Here is an 11536-nt window from a genome sequence, read left to right as displayed (position 1 = left end):
AGTAGGGAAAGGTCAAATTCAGTAGATGTAACTAAATGAGGAGCTCCAGAGTACCTGGCATAGTTTGAGGATTTCAGAGATCAAAGAGAAAGTTTTAAGCGGATTTGTTGTGAGGAAGGGATATTGACTACTTTTTAATCTTGATAACAATTTTGTTACGGGCCTGGCCTAGTTACCCATTTACTGAAGATTTTTTCGTAAAGTAAAGATCAAAAGATCTTGATAAATTTTCACTGGAAGCTACCTTAAAAGGTCATCTGGTCCATGCCACCATTTTAGACATAAGGAAGCTGACATCCAGAGAGATTAAGAGATTTTCCCAAGGTCACACAGATAGTAAGGGGCAGAGCTGGGGTTTATGCTCAGCTACAAGTTCAGGATTCATTTCACTACCTCCTGTGGGGGACGGCCCAGAGGGTACCTTGAAACTTAACTCCAGAATCTCTGATCTCTCTAGGGAAAGTCAAAAAAGGCAATGGAAAACAAGCAGAAATCAGAGTCAGGGAGTTCAACCTCACCAGCTGTCTCCTTTTACCACATCTGAAGGCATAAATATTGATCATGTAGCATCACAGAGGATTCTGGAGATCTCCCAGTTTTATAATAAACAAAGAAAATGTGGACTCTTTCTGACTTTTTTTTTCTCTGGAGAGAAGGAGCCTGAAGGAAGAAAGCTGGAATGTAAATGGCACCTGGTAAACAGTGTTTCTCCTAAATATTTTATCAGGACCATGGGCAGGGAAAGCAACATAAATAAAAGTCAAGACTCTGGCGTAAGAAAATCAAGGAAAGAGTAGGATGAAAGACAAAGGGGTTAATCAGAGAAGTTCTTTTGGTTATCACCTGTGGCCACATTGGAATTGGGAGTCTGGAGTCAGGCTAAGGGATCAGGAATTATGGCACCCACAAGCCTCACTGGTCCAAGCAAGGTGGGTGGCGAGTTCAAGCTGGCAGCCAAGAGCTTGTCACCCTGTAAGTAGATCAGAGGTTATAACCTGGGCTGGCAGTATGGGAGGCAGACACTCTGCTAACATCTTTAAGGAAAAAAAGACCAATTTTTGCTTTAGCCAGGAAGATTCCTATGATTACTGCCAAAGCTGGACTAAAACTAGAAAACATACAGTTCAAGGGCCTTGGGTCGGGGTTCATAAGTGAATTTGTTGGGCTAAAAGAAGGCAGAGAGAACACCAGACAAGAAGGAACCTTTAGGAACTGCAGCAAGGCCAGGAAAAGAAATATGTGCACTCATAACAAGGAGGAGGCTGAGGACTGAGAACTGGGTCTTATTTCAAAGACTGGGAGACAATGTGAAGTCAGCAAAAGAGAATAAAAAGTGATCCAACTGGTCAGAGAAAAATGGGGACGATGTGCTGACATGAGGGCCAAGAGAGGCTGTAATTTTAGGACAAAGGGGGTGGCCACCACTGTCAAATGCTTCAGAAGTGATAAGGACTGGGGGAAGAAAAGATTTTTATTAACAGGAGGTACTCGGTGTCCTTTGATAGTTGTAGAGGTGCTAACCAGATTGCAAGAGGTTAAGCTGTGAGTGCATGATGGCACCCCTTGATCTAAGGCTGAATGAAAAGAGTCTGGGAATAAAGAGGTGATGGCCTCACTGAATTCTGCATAGGTCAATCCACATGTTGAATACTGTGTTCAGTTATGCCATGTTTCAGGAAGGACATTGGAAAGAATGAATGGAGCATTATTTAGCATTTACTATGGTAAGCCACTAAGGCAAGTCCTGGGTATACAATGGGTTCTCAAGGAACTCATGTTCTAATGGGGCAGACAACACATATGGAAGGCTTCAGCTTTTCAGGTGGAAAGACCTCATGATCCTTAGGGAGCAGCAGCAAAGCAGATGTTAAGGCCTCTTCCTTAACGTCATTTTCACTGATGAAATCCTATCAGTGGCTAGTGTTGAACCATTTGACCGTGCCAAGGAATTTAGTGACGAGAGCTTCCTCTTTTGGGTCTCCAACGTGGTTGTACCCCCTTCATGAAGTTGCCAGGCTATGTCTCTAGAAGGGTTGCTTTCCAGGATGATGGCTGCAGACATCGGGCTAGAAACATTGCTATTCCCAAGACTTTTGGCTAAAGGTCTCTGGCCATCTCCATGAAGGTCTGACAGTGGTCAGAGTCATGGTGATTTGGCTTGTTTGGCAGATGCTGCCTCCTATGTCTCCCTCAGGATGCCCTGATGATTTGTCTAGGCTGGCATGCCTGCCTTGTAAGCAGCAGTTGGTTAGTTGGGTAAGGATGGCTGCCCCTTTCTCCACAGGAGCCGCTTCCCCAGACAATGGCTGTGAGGCCTGGGCCATAAGAAGAACCAGTGGTCTGGAGGGTAGATGGGGGAAGGCAGCGCTGACACTCCCGGAGTTCCCTTGTTTGTCTATCCACTAGTGGCAGTTGGTCAGCAAGGGTTGGTGGTGATAAGAACACATAATCCTTCGACCCAACAATTTGCCCATCAGTGATGGGTGCAAGGGCTGGAATGGAAGGAGATCTGGTAATTTGGGGGACAGCATCCTTCCCAAGGCTTTTGATAAGTCAGAGAGAATAGATCTCGAGCTCATGCCTTATGAGGAACAGTGAAAGGAATGGGGCACGTACAGCCTGGAGAACATTCTCCTGGGAAGCCTAAGCTTGTCCCCATAGTTTCTAGTGCCCTACCCCAGGAATTACTGTGTATTTTCTTTGTATGTATTTATCTCTATTTGTGTTGTTTTTTTCACACTAGAGTACACATTCCTTGAGGACAGGGACTGGCTTATTTTATCACTGCATCCCCTGCGCCAAGATAGTGCCTGGTTTGTTCAATGAATGCACAGAGAAGAGACGACTTAGGAGAACATAATAGTTTATTCCTGAAGTGTGAATGAGATCTTATAGGACATTTGGCAGAGGGGGTTCACCAAGTGAAATACTACCATGGAAAATATTCATTTGAACCAGAAAAACACTTGGTGCTGATGGAGTTGGGACAAATTTTGTCTTCTTGAGTGGGACTCCATAATAGGGTAAGGCATCATAGAATTAAAGGTTATGGAACTAGAAGCAATTTTAGAGAGCATCTAGTTCATTTTACAGAAGAAGACAACGAACACAGAAAAAGCAAGTAACTTGCCCAAGGTCACATAGATAGTAACTGACAGAGGCAGGATTCTAACCCAGGTTCTCTGACCCCTAATCTACGGTGCTTTCCTCTGTAAGAATATAGGATACTAGGGGCTATTGTATACATTGCACTGTTTCTAAAAGAGTATATAGCCCCCTGTATAGCCCAGGAATATCCCTGGTAAGATGCTGTATAGGTAGGGCAGGGAACTCAAAGTTGCCCTTAGGGAATCCAGGGCCTATGGCATTGGGGGAGGGTAATAGAGGAAGAAAGGGTGTGAGGGTTGTCAGTAAGCAGTGCCCTTGGCGATGCCAGGCCAAAGGCCATTCCTGAGTGACATGGAAGTCTGGGTTGTTGATAGGTAGGTGCTAGGCCTAAGTAAGGCATGTGAGGCCAAGGAGTGAGGAGGAGAGCATCTTAAATGTATTCAAGTCAGATCTTGCTATGATCACACACACAAACACTCATGCATGGGCAAAATGATCACCCAAGACTGGTTAAATTCAGTGACAATGAATATCAATTGTAGATTTGAGGGGGGAGAGTAGTCACAAGAGGACAGCCATGCAAGGGAAGGTGTGTTGAATCCACTGACAAAGACTGTGCTGTCCCATCTACTTTGTTTTGAAGCTCAAGGGGGAAGCTGGTTATCAGTCAATAAGCATGCAATGAAGCAGATGAACCAGAGCTCATTTTTGGCACCAGCTTGGGGAAAAAGTTCCTTCTCCCATTCTTGTTCTGTTCTATTGTCTCCCTCAGGTACTTTCCCAGAGCAGCCCCTGCCCTAGACCCCACTTCCTGTGCCCAAGAAACAAATCCAATTTTACCCCCCTGATCGACTGTACCATTAGAATCTAGAAGATACCTTAGAGGTCATCTAGTCCAATCCTTTCTTTTTACAAAAAAAGCAACTAAGTCCCAGAAAGTGAAAAAAAAACCTTCCTGAAGGCTGCAGATGTAGTAAGGAAAAGTTTAGGGACAGACCTGCATGCAGATACAGGTTTGGCATCTAAGAGAAGCAGTTAGGAGCATGAAAGAGGCAGCCATGTGCATCAGGAAGTCCTGAGTTCAAACCTTGCCTCATCTACTTATTATCTGGGAATTTGGCTAGTCACTTAACCTCTCTCCACCTCCACCCTGTCTGTGAAATGAAGGGGTTAGACAAGATGTACTGAAAGATGCCTTTCTTCCACCTCTGAATTGATGATCCTTTGTGATGACTAATATCATCTGGGATGTAAAAAGAGATCAGATGTATACCCGTACTAAACCTGAGTAAGAAGCTATGTAATGATACCCATTGTACACAGTGCACCTATGTTTATGGTAGACAATTACCTAGCATATCATGGGGCAGTGTATGCAAAATGTGTCCTTAGACATAAATTCATGTCTATATAGGCATGTGAACTTATAGGGAGACTCACACAGGAAGATAAGAAAGGAAAGAGAGAAGGTCCCTATTGCTTTTATAGAGCTTTTTTATAGGGCTTTTATAGAGACAGTTTTTCACTTTTGTCTTTGCATCCCATAATACACAGTAGGTACCTAATAAATGCATATTGATTTAGACTTATAAAGGAACCTTAGAGATCCTCTACCCTAATCCCCTTATTATTTTTCAGATAATGAAACAGAAGCCCATAAAGGACCAAATTTGCACAGATAACAGATAAGAAGCAATTAGCAGAGGTAGGATTAGAACTCACAGCCTTGGATTCTAAATCTAGTGCTCTTTCCATATGTCCCACACCACTTCTAGGCTGAGAGTCAAGAGACATGAGTTTGAGTTCTACTTTTGCCCTTAATCTTGACTATAGTCTTGAAAAATGCCACAGACATCCCTATAGGGCTACCATTATCAAACTTTGGACTTGATATTAATGTAACAAATTAATAGTTTTGTTATTAATAGCAGTGATGCTAGTGCTAACTGATTTTTTAAAAAATCTAGACCTGTGCTTTTTTCAGTGTGGTGTACCTATTGTGAAAACTTCTACCAGTGGAGTTTAATAATTCATCAGTAACATACTTGGGGGCATAGAGAGGTTAAGTAATATAATAATAACAATAATAATAATAGCTAACATTTATATAGCACCTGCTACATGCCAGGCACCTTACTAAGCAATTTACACTTATTGTTTCATTTAATCCTTACCACAACCCTGGGAAATAGGTACTATTATTATCCCCATTTTACAGATGGGGAAACTGGGGCAAACGGATTAAGTTACTTGCTTATAAATATAATCAATATGGGTTAGAGGCAGTTCTTTGGCCTTGGTCTCCCTAACTCCAAGATCCATCCTTTATCCACTATGCTATTTGCCCTTTGAATCACTAGTGACCACTAGATTGGTTCTTATTCAAAGTTAATCAGATCCCTAAGAATGTGTGTGTGTGTGTGTGTGTGTGTGTTTGTGTGTGTGTGTATGTGTGTGCGTGCACACGTGCATAATCACTTCACCTATCTGCCTCCATTTTCTCATCTGTAAAGTGAGAATAATAGTAGCATCTACTTACCAGAGTTTTTGTGAGGATAAAATGAAAATATTTGTAAAGCACCTTATAAACCATAAAGCACTATAGAAATGCTAACTATTATTATTATGAAAACATGAGATGTTAGAGCTGAATGAGGCCTCAGACTACAGAATGACTTCTGAGGTCATCTAGCTAAAGCCTCTTATTTTACGGTTAGGGAAACAGGACTCCAAAGAGGAGAATTTACTTATTCAAGGTCACAGAGACAGTGTTAGAACCTAAGTTTGCTGACTTCTAGTTACTCTTCTTTGCATATTTTTACATACTGCTATTCATGAAATTATGCTGTCATCTCAAATCTTAACACCTCATGATTGATTGTTTTATACCAGAGGCTAATGACAAGTGTACATCAAGGTTACTCACCTCCAAATGGGACACTTGTTTGATGCCCTTGAATTTCTTTTGGGAAAATGTATACATATAGAATAGGATTGAAGTTCCAGGACCTTGCAAGCTACAAAAATTTGGTATCTGTGTGTGGAGGGGTGGTGGGGGGGTAGAAGAAGAAGGAATTGATGCTTAGAAGTAGGCTATAATTATACATACATGTGGGTTCAAGTGTGTGAGAATGAAAAAAATAGCTTTAAAAAAACCTCTAAGCTCAAAATCTGCCCAGATCCAAGCCAATTCAAACTGATGAAATTAAAAATGGTCTATGATTGATACTCATTGAAGGTGTTCTAAACAAACAAAACCTAGGTTTTTTTATGGTATTTTGTTTTTAATTTGACGTTACCCATAACATTGCAAGAGCCTCAAAGGACATTTCTGATTTTTCCTTTTGGAAACTGCTCAGTATGCTTATACACATACTACCAGACCAATTTTTCTTGCTTGCCTGTTTTATAAGAGTTGGCAGAGGGCAAAATGGTGTGCCCAATAATATATACACAGGTGTTCTTTTCTGAACACATAGAAGGAGAGAGAAAGAGAGAGAGAGAGAGAGTGTGAAAGAGAGACAGAGAGAGAGAGAGAGAAACAGAGATAGAGACAGACAGACATACAGAGACAAAGGGAGAGACAGACAGAGGGAGGGAGACACAGACAGAGACAGAAGGAGGGAGCAACAGGCAGAGACAGAGGGAGGGAGACAGACAGAGACAGAGGGAGGGAGACACAGAGACAAAGGGAGGGAGACACAGACAGACACAGAGAGACAGAGGGAGAGACAGAGACACAGAGACAGAGAGACATACACACAGACAGACACACGAGAGACAGAGAGACACATACACAGACACACACAGAGACACACACATGCAAATACACACACACACAGACACAGAGAGAGACACACACACACAGAGACAGAGAGACAGGGAGAGACAGAGAGAGACAGAGAGGAAGACAGAGAGAGAGAGGGAGAGACAAGGAGAAAGGGAGAGACAGGGACAGACAGAGAGAAGCTGTAAGGGACCTTGGAACATGGAATGCTAGAACACACATCATAGAATCATAGCTGTAGAGCCAGAAGGGACCATTTTTTATACGAATATACTGAAGCTCGAAAAAGTCTATGTGATTCGCCCAGGGTCATCTAGGAAGGGTCGAGACACTGGCTACAGAATTAAAATGTTAGAGGTGGAAAGACCCTTCCAACATAGAATACTCTGTTGGAAGAAGATTTAGAACATGGGGTGTGAATATGTTAGGCTGTGTGAACTGGAAAAGGGAGGGAAGCATTTGACCCCTGGTTTACTTTCTGTCTTCCTTATTGCTTCTTGCTGATGTAACTGCTGTCCCTAATATGTAAGAACCTGAGCTACAAAAGCAGCCTTTCATAATTACTACCCTTTAAAACAAAAAACCATTCGTGTGTTAAAAACTCAAAAATGCATAACCAAGAATGGAATCTTTCTAAATATGATCCAAAGCATGTAAGCACTAACATTGTCTGCAACTGAGAAAAACTAGAAGCTTTTCTAGGGTAAACAAGGGTAAAGCAATGCTTTTCCTTCTCACCCTCTCCCCACTTTTATTTGAAATAATTATAAAAATATTAGAACATAAGAACAAAATTTTAAAATGTAAATGTCATCAGAAAAGACACAAAATTGTTCCTATTTGCAGGCAACAGTATGGTTTACTTAGAAAACCTCAGTGAATTGGCAGAGAAACTAATTTAGATGATTGCAGATGAGGAAACTGGGGCCCAGAAAATTGAAATGATTTGCCAAAGATCCTATAGACCATTCATGACAGAGCCATGATTATAATCTTGTCTCCTGAGTCTAATAGTCTTTATTACTCTACCTTACTACTTGAGATATTATTCCCACTGGGATGACAAAGCATCAAAAAAACCCCAGACACCTTCTTAGTTTCCTATTCCCCTAGTGAGGCTTCAGCAGCAAGGAAAACATCAGAACTGGCCTCAAAGTGTTTTGAACCATTTTATTTCTTCTTTCAGTATCAAGTCAATAAACATTTGTTAGGCACTTACTCTGTTCCAGGCACTCTGCTAAGTGCTGGAGATACAAAGAAAAGCAAAAATAATCCCTGTACTCAAGGATCTTACATTCTAATTGAAGAGACAATACGTAAATAATTAGATACATACAAGATAATATCGAGCAAGCAGAAAGTAATCCCAGAGATGAAGGCACTGGCATTGAGAGACTAGGAAAGGCCTTCTGAAGAAGGTGAATCTTGAAAGAATCTAGGGAAGCTAAGAGACAGAAGTGAGGAGACAGAAAATTTTGAGTGGAGAATAAAGTGAGGAGATATTTGAGCCAGGGAGACAGTTCAAAGGATATTTCAATAGTCCAAGTGAGAGGTGATAAAAGCCTGACCTAAGGTAATAGCTTTGTGAGTAGCTAGAAGAGAGGGTATATGAGAGATGTTATAAAAATAGAAAGGATGAGATTTGGCAAAGGATAGATATGTGGTAAGTCATCAAGGATGACACTGATATTATAGATTTGGATAAGTAGGAAGATGGTGGTACCCTCCATAGTAATAGAGAATGGAAGAAGAAGGGAAGATTTGGGGAGAGGAGGAAGAAAACTCTTTTGGACATGCTGACTTTTCGATGTCTAAGGGGCATCCAATTCAGGAGGCCCAATAGACAGTTGTTATCTTGGATTACTATGTAGGAGAGTGACAAGGGTGCAGGGTGTGTTCAAAGAAGGCTAGTACCTCTGATATGAGGGCTGCTAAGCCCTTTCCAGGGCTGCTTTCAACCTTTGGTGTCCATTTGTTTCACATAATTCTCACCCATGGCTCCAGCACTGCATGTGCAGCAGCCATACCCTGGTATGACCATACCCCAGCAGATAGGCTAAACCAGGCTGAGGCTAACCAAGGGGTCTCAAACCCTTCATTGAGTTAGAAGGGTGTCTACCCCAAAGATGTGAAGATTTCTACTGGCAGATTAGGCAGATGAGAACAATTTGTTCCAATGGCCATGAAGGCGCGTTTAGAGCTTGGTTAGACATGGAAGATACCAAGTCATCCACTGCATCCTAAGCCATCACCAGTCACCTTGACTTTGTCTTGCCACTGGACTTTGATCATTCTGGAAGAGAGAGTGAGATCCACGATTTTGTACAACTCTGCCTCAATTAAAGCCAGTTCATGCACAAATCAAAAGGACAGAGACTAGGGCTGGGTATGTAGGTTTGGGAATCATCTTCATAAAGGTGATGAATGAACCCATGGGAGTTGATGGGATCACCAAGTAAGAAAGCATAGATTAAAAAAAAAAGAATAAAGCTTAGGACAGAGCCTTGGAAGACACCTGTGGTTAGTGGAACCAGCAAAGGAGAATTAAAAGAAGTCAAACAGATGGGAAGACAATGAAGAGAGAACAGTGTCATGAAAACCTAGAGGACAGAGTGTCCAGGATAATGTTATCAACAGTGTCAAAATCTGCAGAGGTTTCAAGATGAATGAGAATTGAGAATAGATCATTAGATATGGCATTAGATGATTGGTAACTCTGGAGAGAGCAGTTTTGCTTGAATATTGAGGTCAGAAGCCAGATAGCTGAGGGTTTAGAAATGAGAGGAGGTGAAGTGTAGATGACTTTTTCAAGAAGTTTAACCAAAAAAGGGAGTAGAGACATATGATGATAACTATCATGAGGGAAGGGAATGAGCATATATATATAGTGTCTACAATATATAGTGCCAGGCATTGTGCTAAGGGCTTTTTGCAAATATCTCCCTTTATTCTCACAACAACCCTGGCAAGGTGGGTGCTATTATTATTCCCCATTTTACAGTAGATAAAACAGAGACAAGAGGTTAAGCAACTTGCTAGAGTCACACAGCTAGTAAGTGTAAGGTCAAATTTAAACTCAGGTCTTCCTGACTCAGAAAGCAGCATCCATTGTGCCACTCATTGCTTCTAAAAGGGTATGATCAGGTCAAGTGTCTTTTTTGGGGGGGGAGGGGATAAAGGAGACAGCAGAGAAGGACCCAGTGGAAAGGTAGAAAATGAAGACAGAAGACTGAGGATGATAGTGAAGGCAATCTGCCTGAGAAGACTAGAGGAAATGAGATTAAGTGTGCATACAGAAGGGTTGCCTTTGGTGATGAAGAGAGACCCAGGAAAAGAAGGAAATAGTGAGGGAAGATATTTTTAAGTGATCTGAGATGAGGAAGAGAGGAGAAAAGGGAATGCAGGCACTCTGGAAGTGGCCTCAATTTTTTTTCAGTAAAGTATAAAGCAAGGTCCTCTGTTGAGTTGGTAAGGAAGGCAGTGATATAAGAGGTTTGAGAAAAGAGAGGAAGAACTGTTGTGGAGAGGATAATAGCCAATAGCAAATCTATTGGGGAGCAATTGAACATTTGCTTTGACACAGTGAAGGCCCAGCTAATATCATATAACATAAATTTATAGTGCATACAGTTTGTATGACTTTGTGGTTTCCTCTGGCTCTATTCAGCAGTATGTGAATAAGAGAGAAGGAGGTGGATGGTAAGAGTAATTCAGGGTTGGGATTTGGCAAGGAGTGACAGTGATAGGATAAGAGGGCAAAAGATTCAAGAATGAAGGATGAAATAGAGTTAAGGCTTGTTAACCAAAGGGTCAAGATAAGGAAGACAGGATAGTACAGCTAGCATAGGGGTAATCACCTAGAAAAGAACTGAGGGGTAAAGGAAATGTAGGTCACAGTGAAAATGAGAATAAAGTAAGGGCCGATATAGAGAATGAATGATTAAAAATTATGATCATATAAGGGAATTTTGGAATTCATGAACCTTGGTGCCCTTCAATCTGCCCCTCACTCTTATCAAATCTAGCCCAGCAGAGAGTAATTCTTCAGCCAGATGGTGTAGTGGGTAGAGTGTTGGGTCTGGAGTCAGGAAGACCCAGATTCAAATCCAGCTTCAGACACTTAACTAACTATGACATGGGGGGTGGTGCAAGTCGCTTACCTTCTGTCTGCTTCAGTTACCTCATCTGTAAATCGGAGCTAATAATATCACCTACCTCCCAGGGTTGTTGTGAGGATCAAATGAGATAATAGCTACAATATAAATGTTAGCTCTTATTTTTATTAGCTTTTCTCCTTCTCAAACTACCTGAACTCCTTATTGTGAGGACAGTAACCTACTTTGGTAGGTTCTTAAGATCAAAGATCCCAAGATGCAAGGAAAGGACACAAGACTGTGGCAAAAGCCTAGCACAGCAGAAAAAAAAAAATTGAACTTGGGCTGAGAGAGGGAGAGCTTGAACCCAGATTGGTCTACTCGTTAATCATGTAATCCTGGACACATTTACCCCGCTGAACCTGTCTCCTATTCTATAAAAATGAGACAATCCTGGCAGGGCTATTGTGTAAAAAGTACTCTATTAACAGTTAAACATATATAAATTCGAGTGATTATTATTTTTTTTGAGAGGCTGCCAGGCAGA

Source organism: Vombatus ursinus, unplaced genomic scaffold, assembly GCF_900497805.2.
Source record: "Vombatus ursinus unplaced genomic scaffold, bare-nosed wombat genome assembly UNPS02014786.1, whole genome shotgun sequence".
NCBI lineage: Eukaryota > Metazoa > Chordata > Mammalia > Diprotodontia > Vombatidae > Vombatus > Vombatus ursinus.
This window is presented reverse-complemented; position numbering follows the sequence as displayed.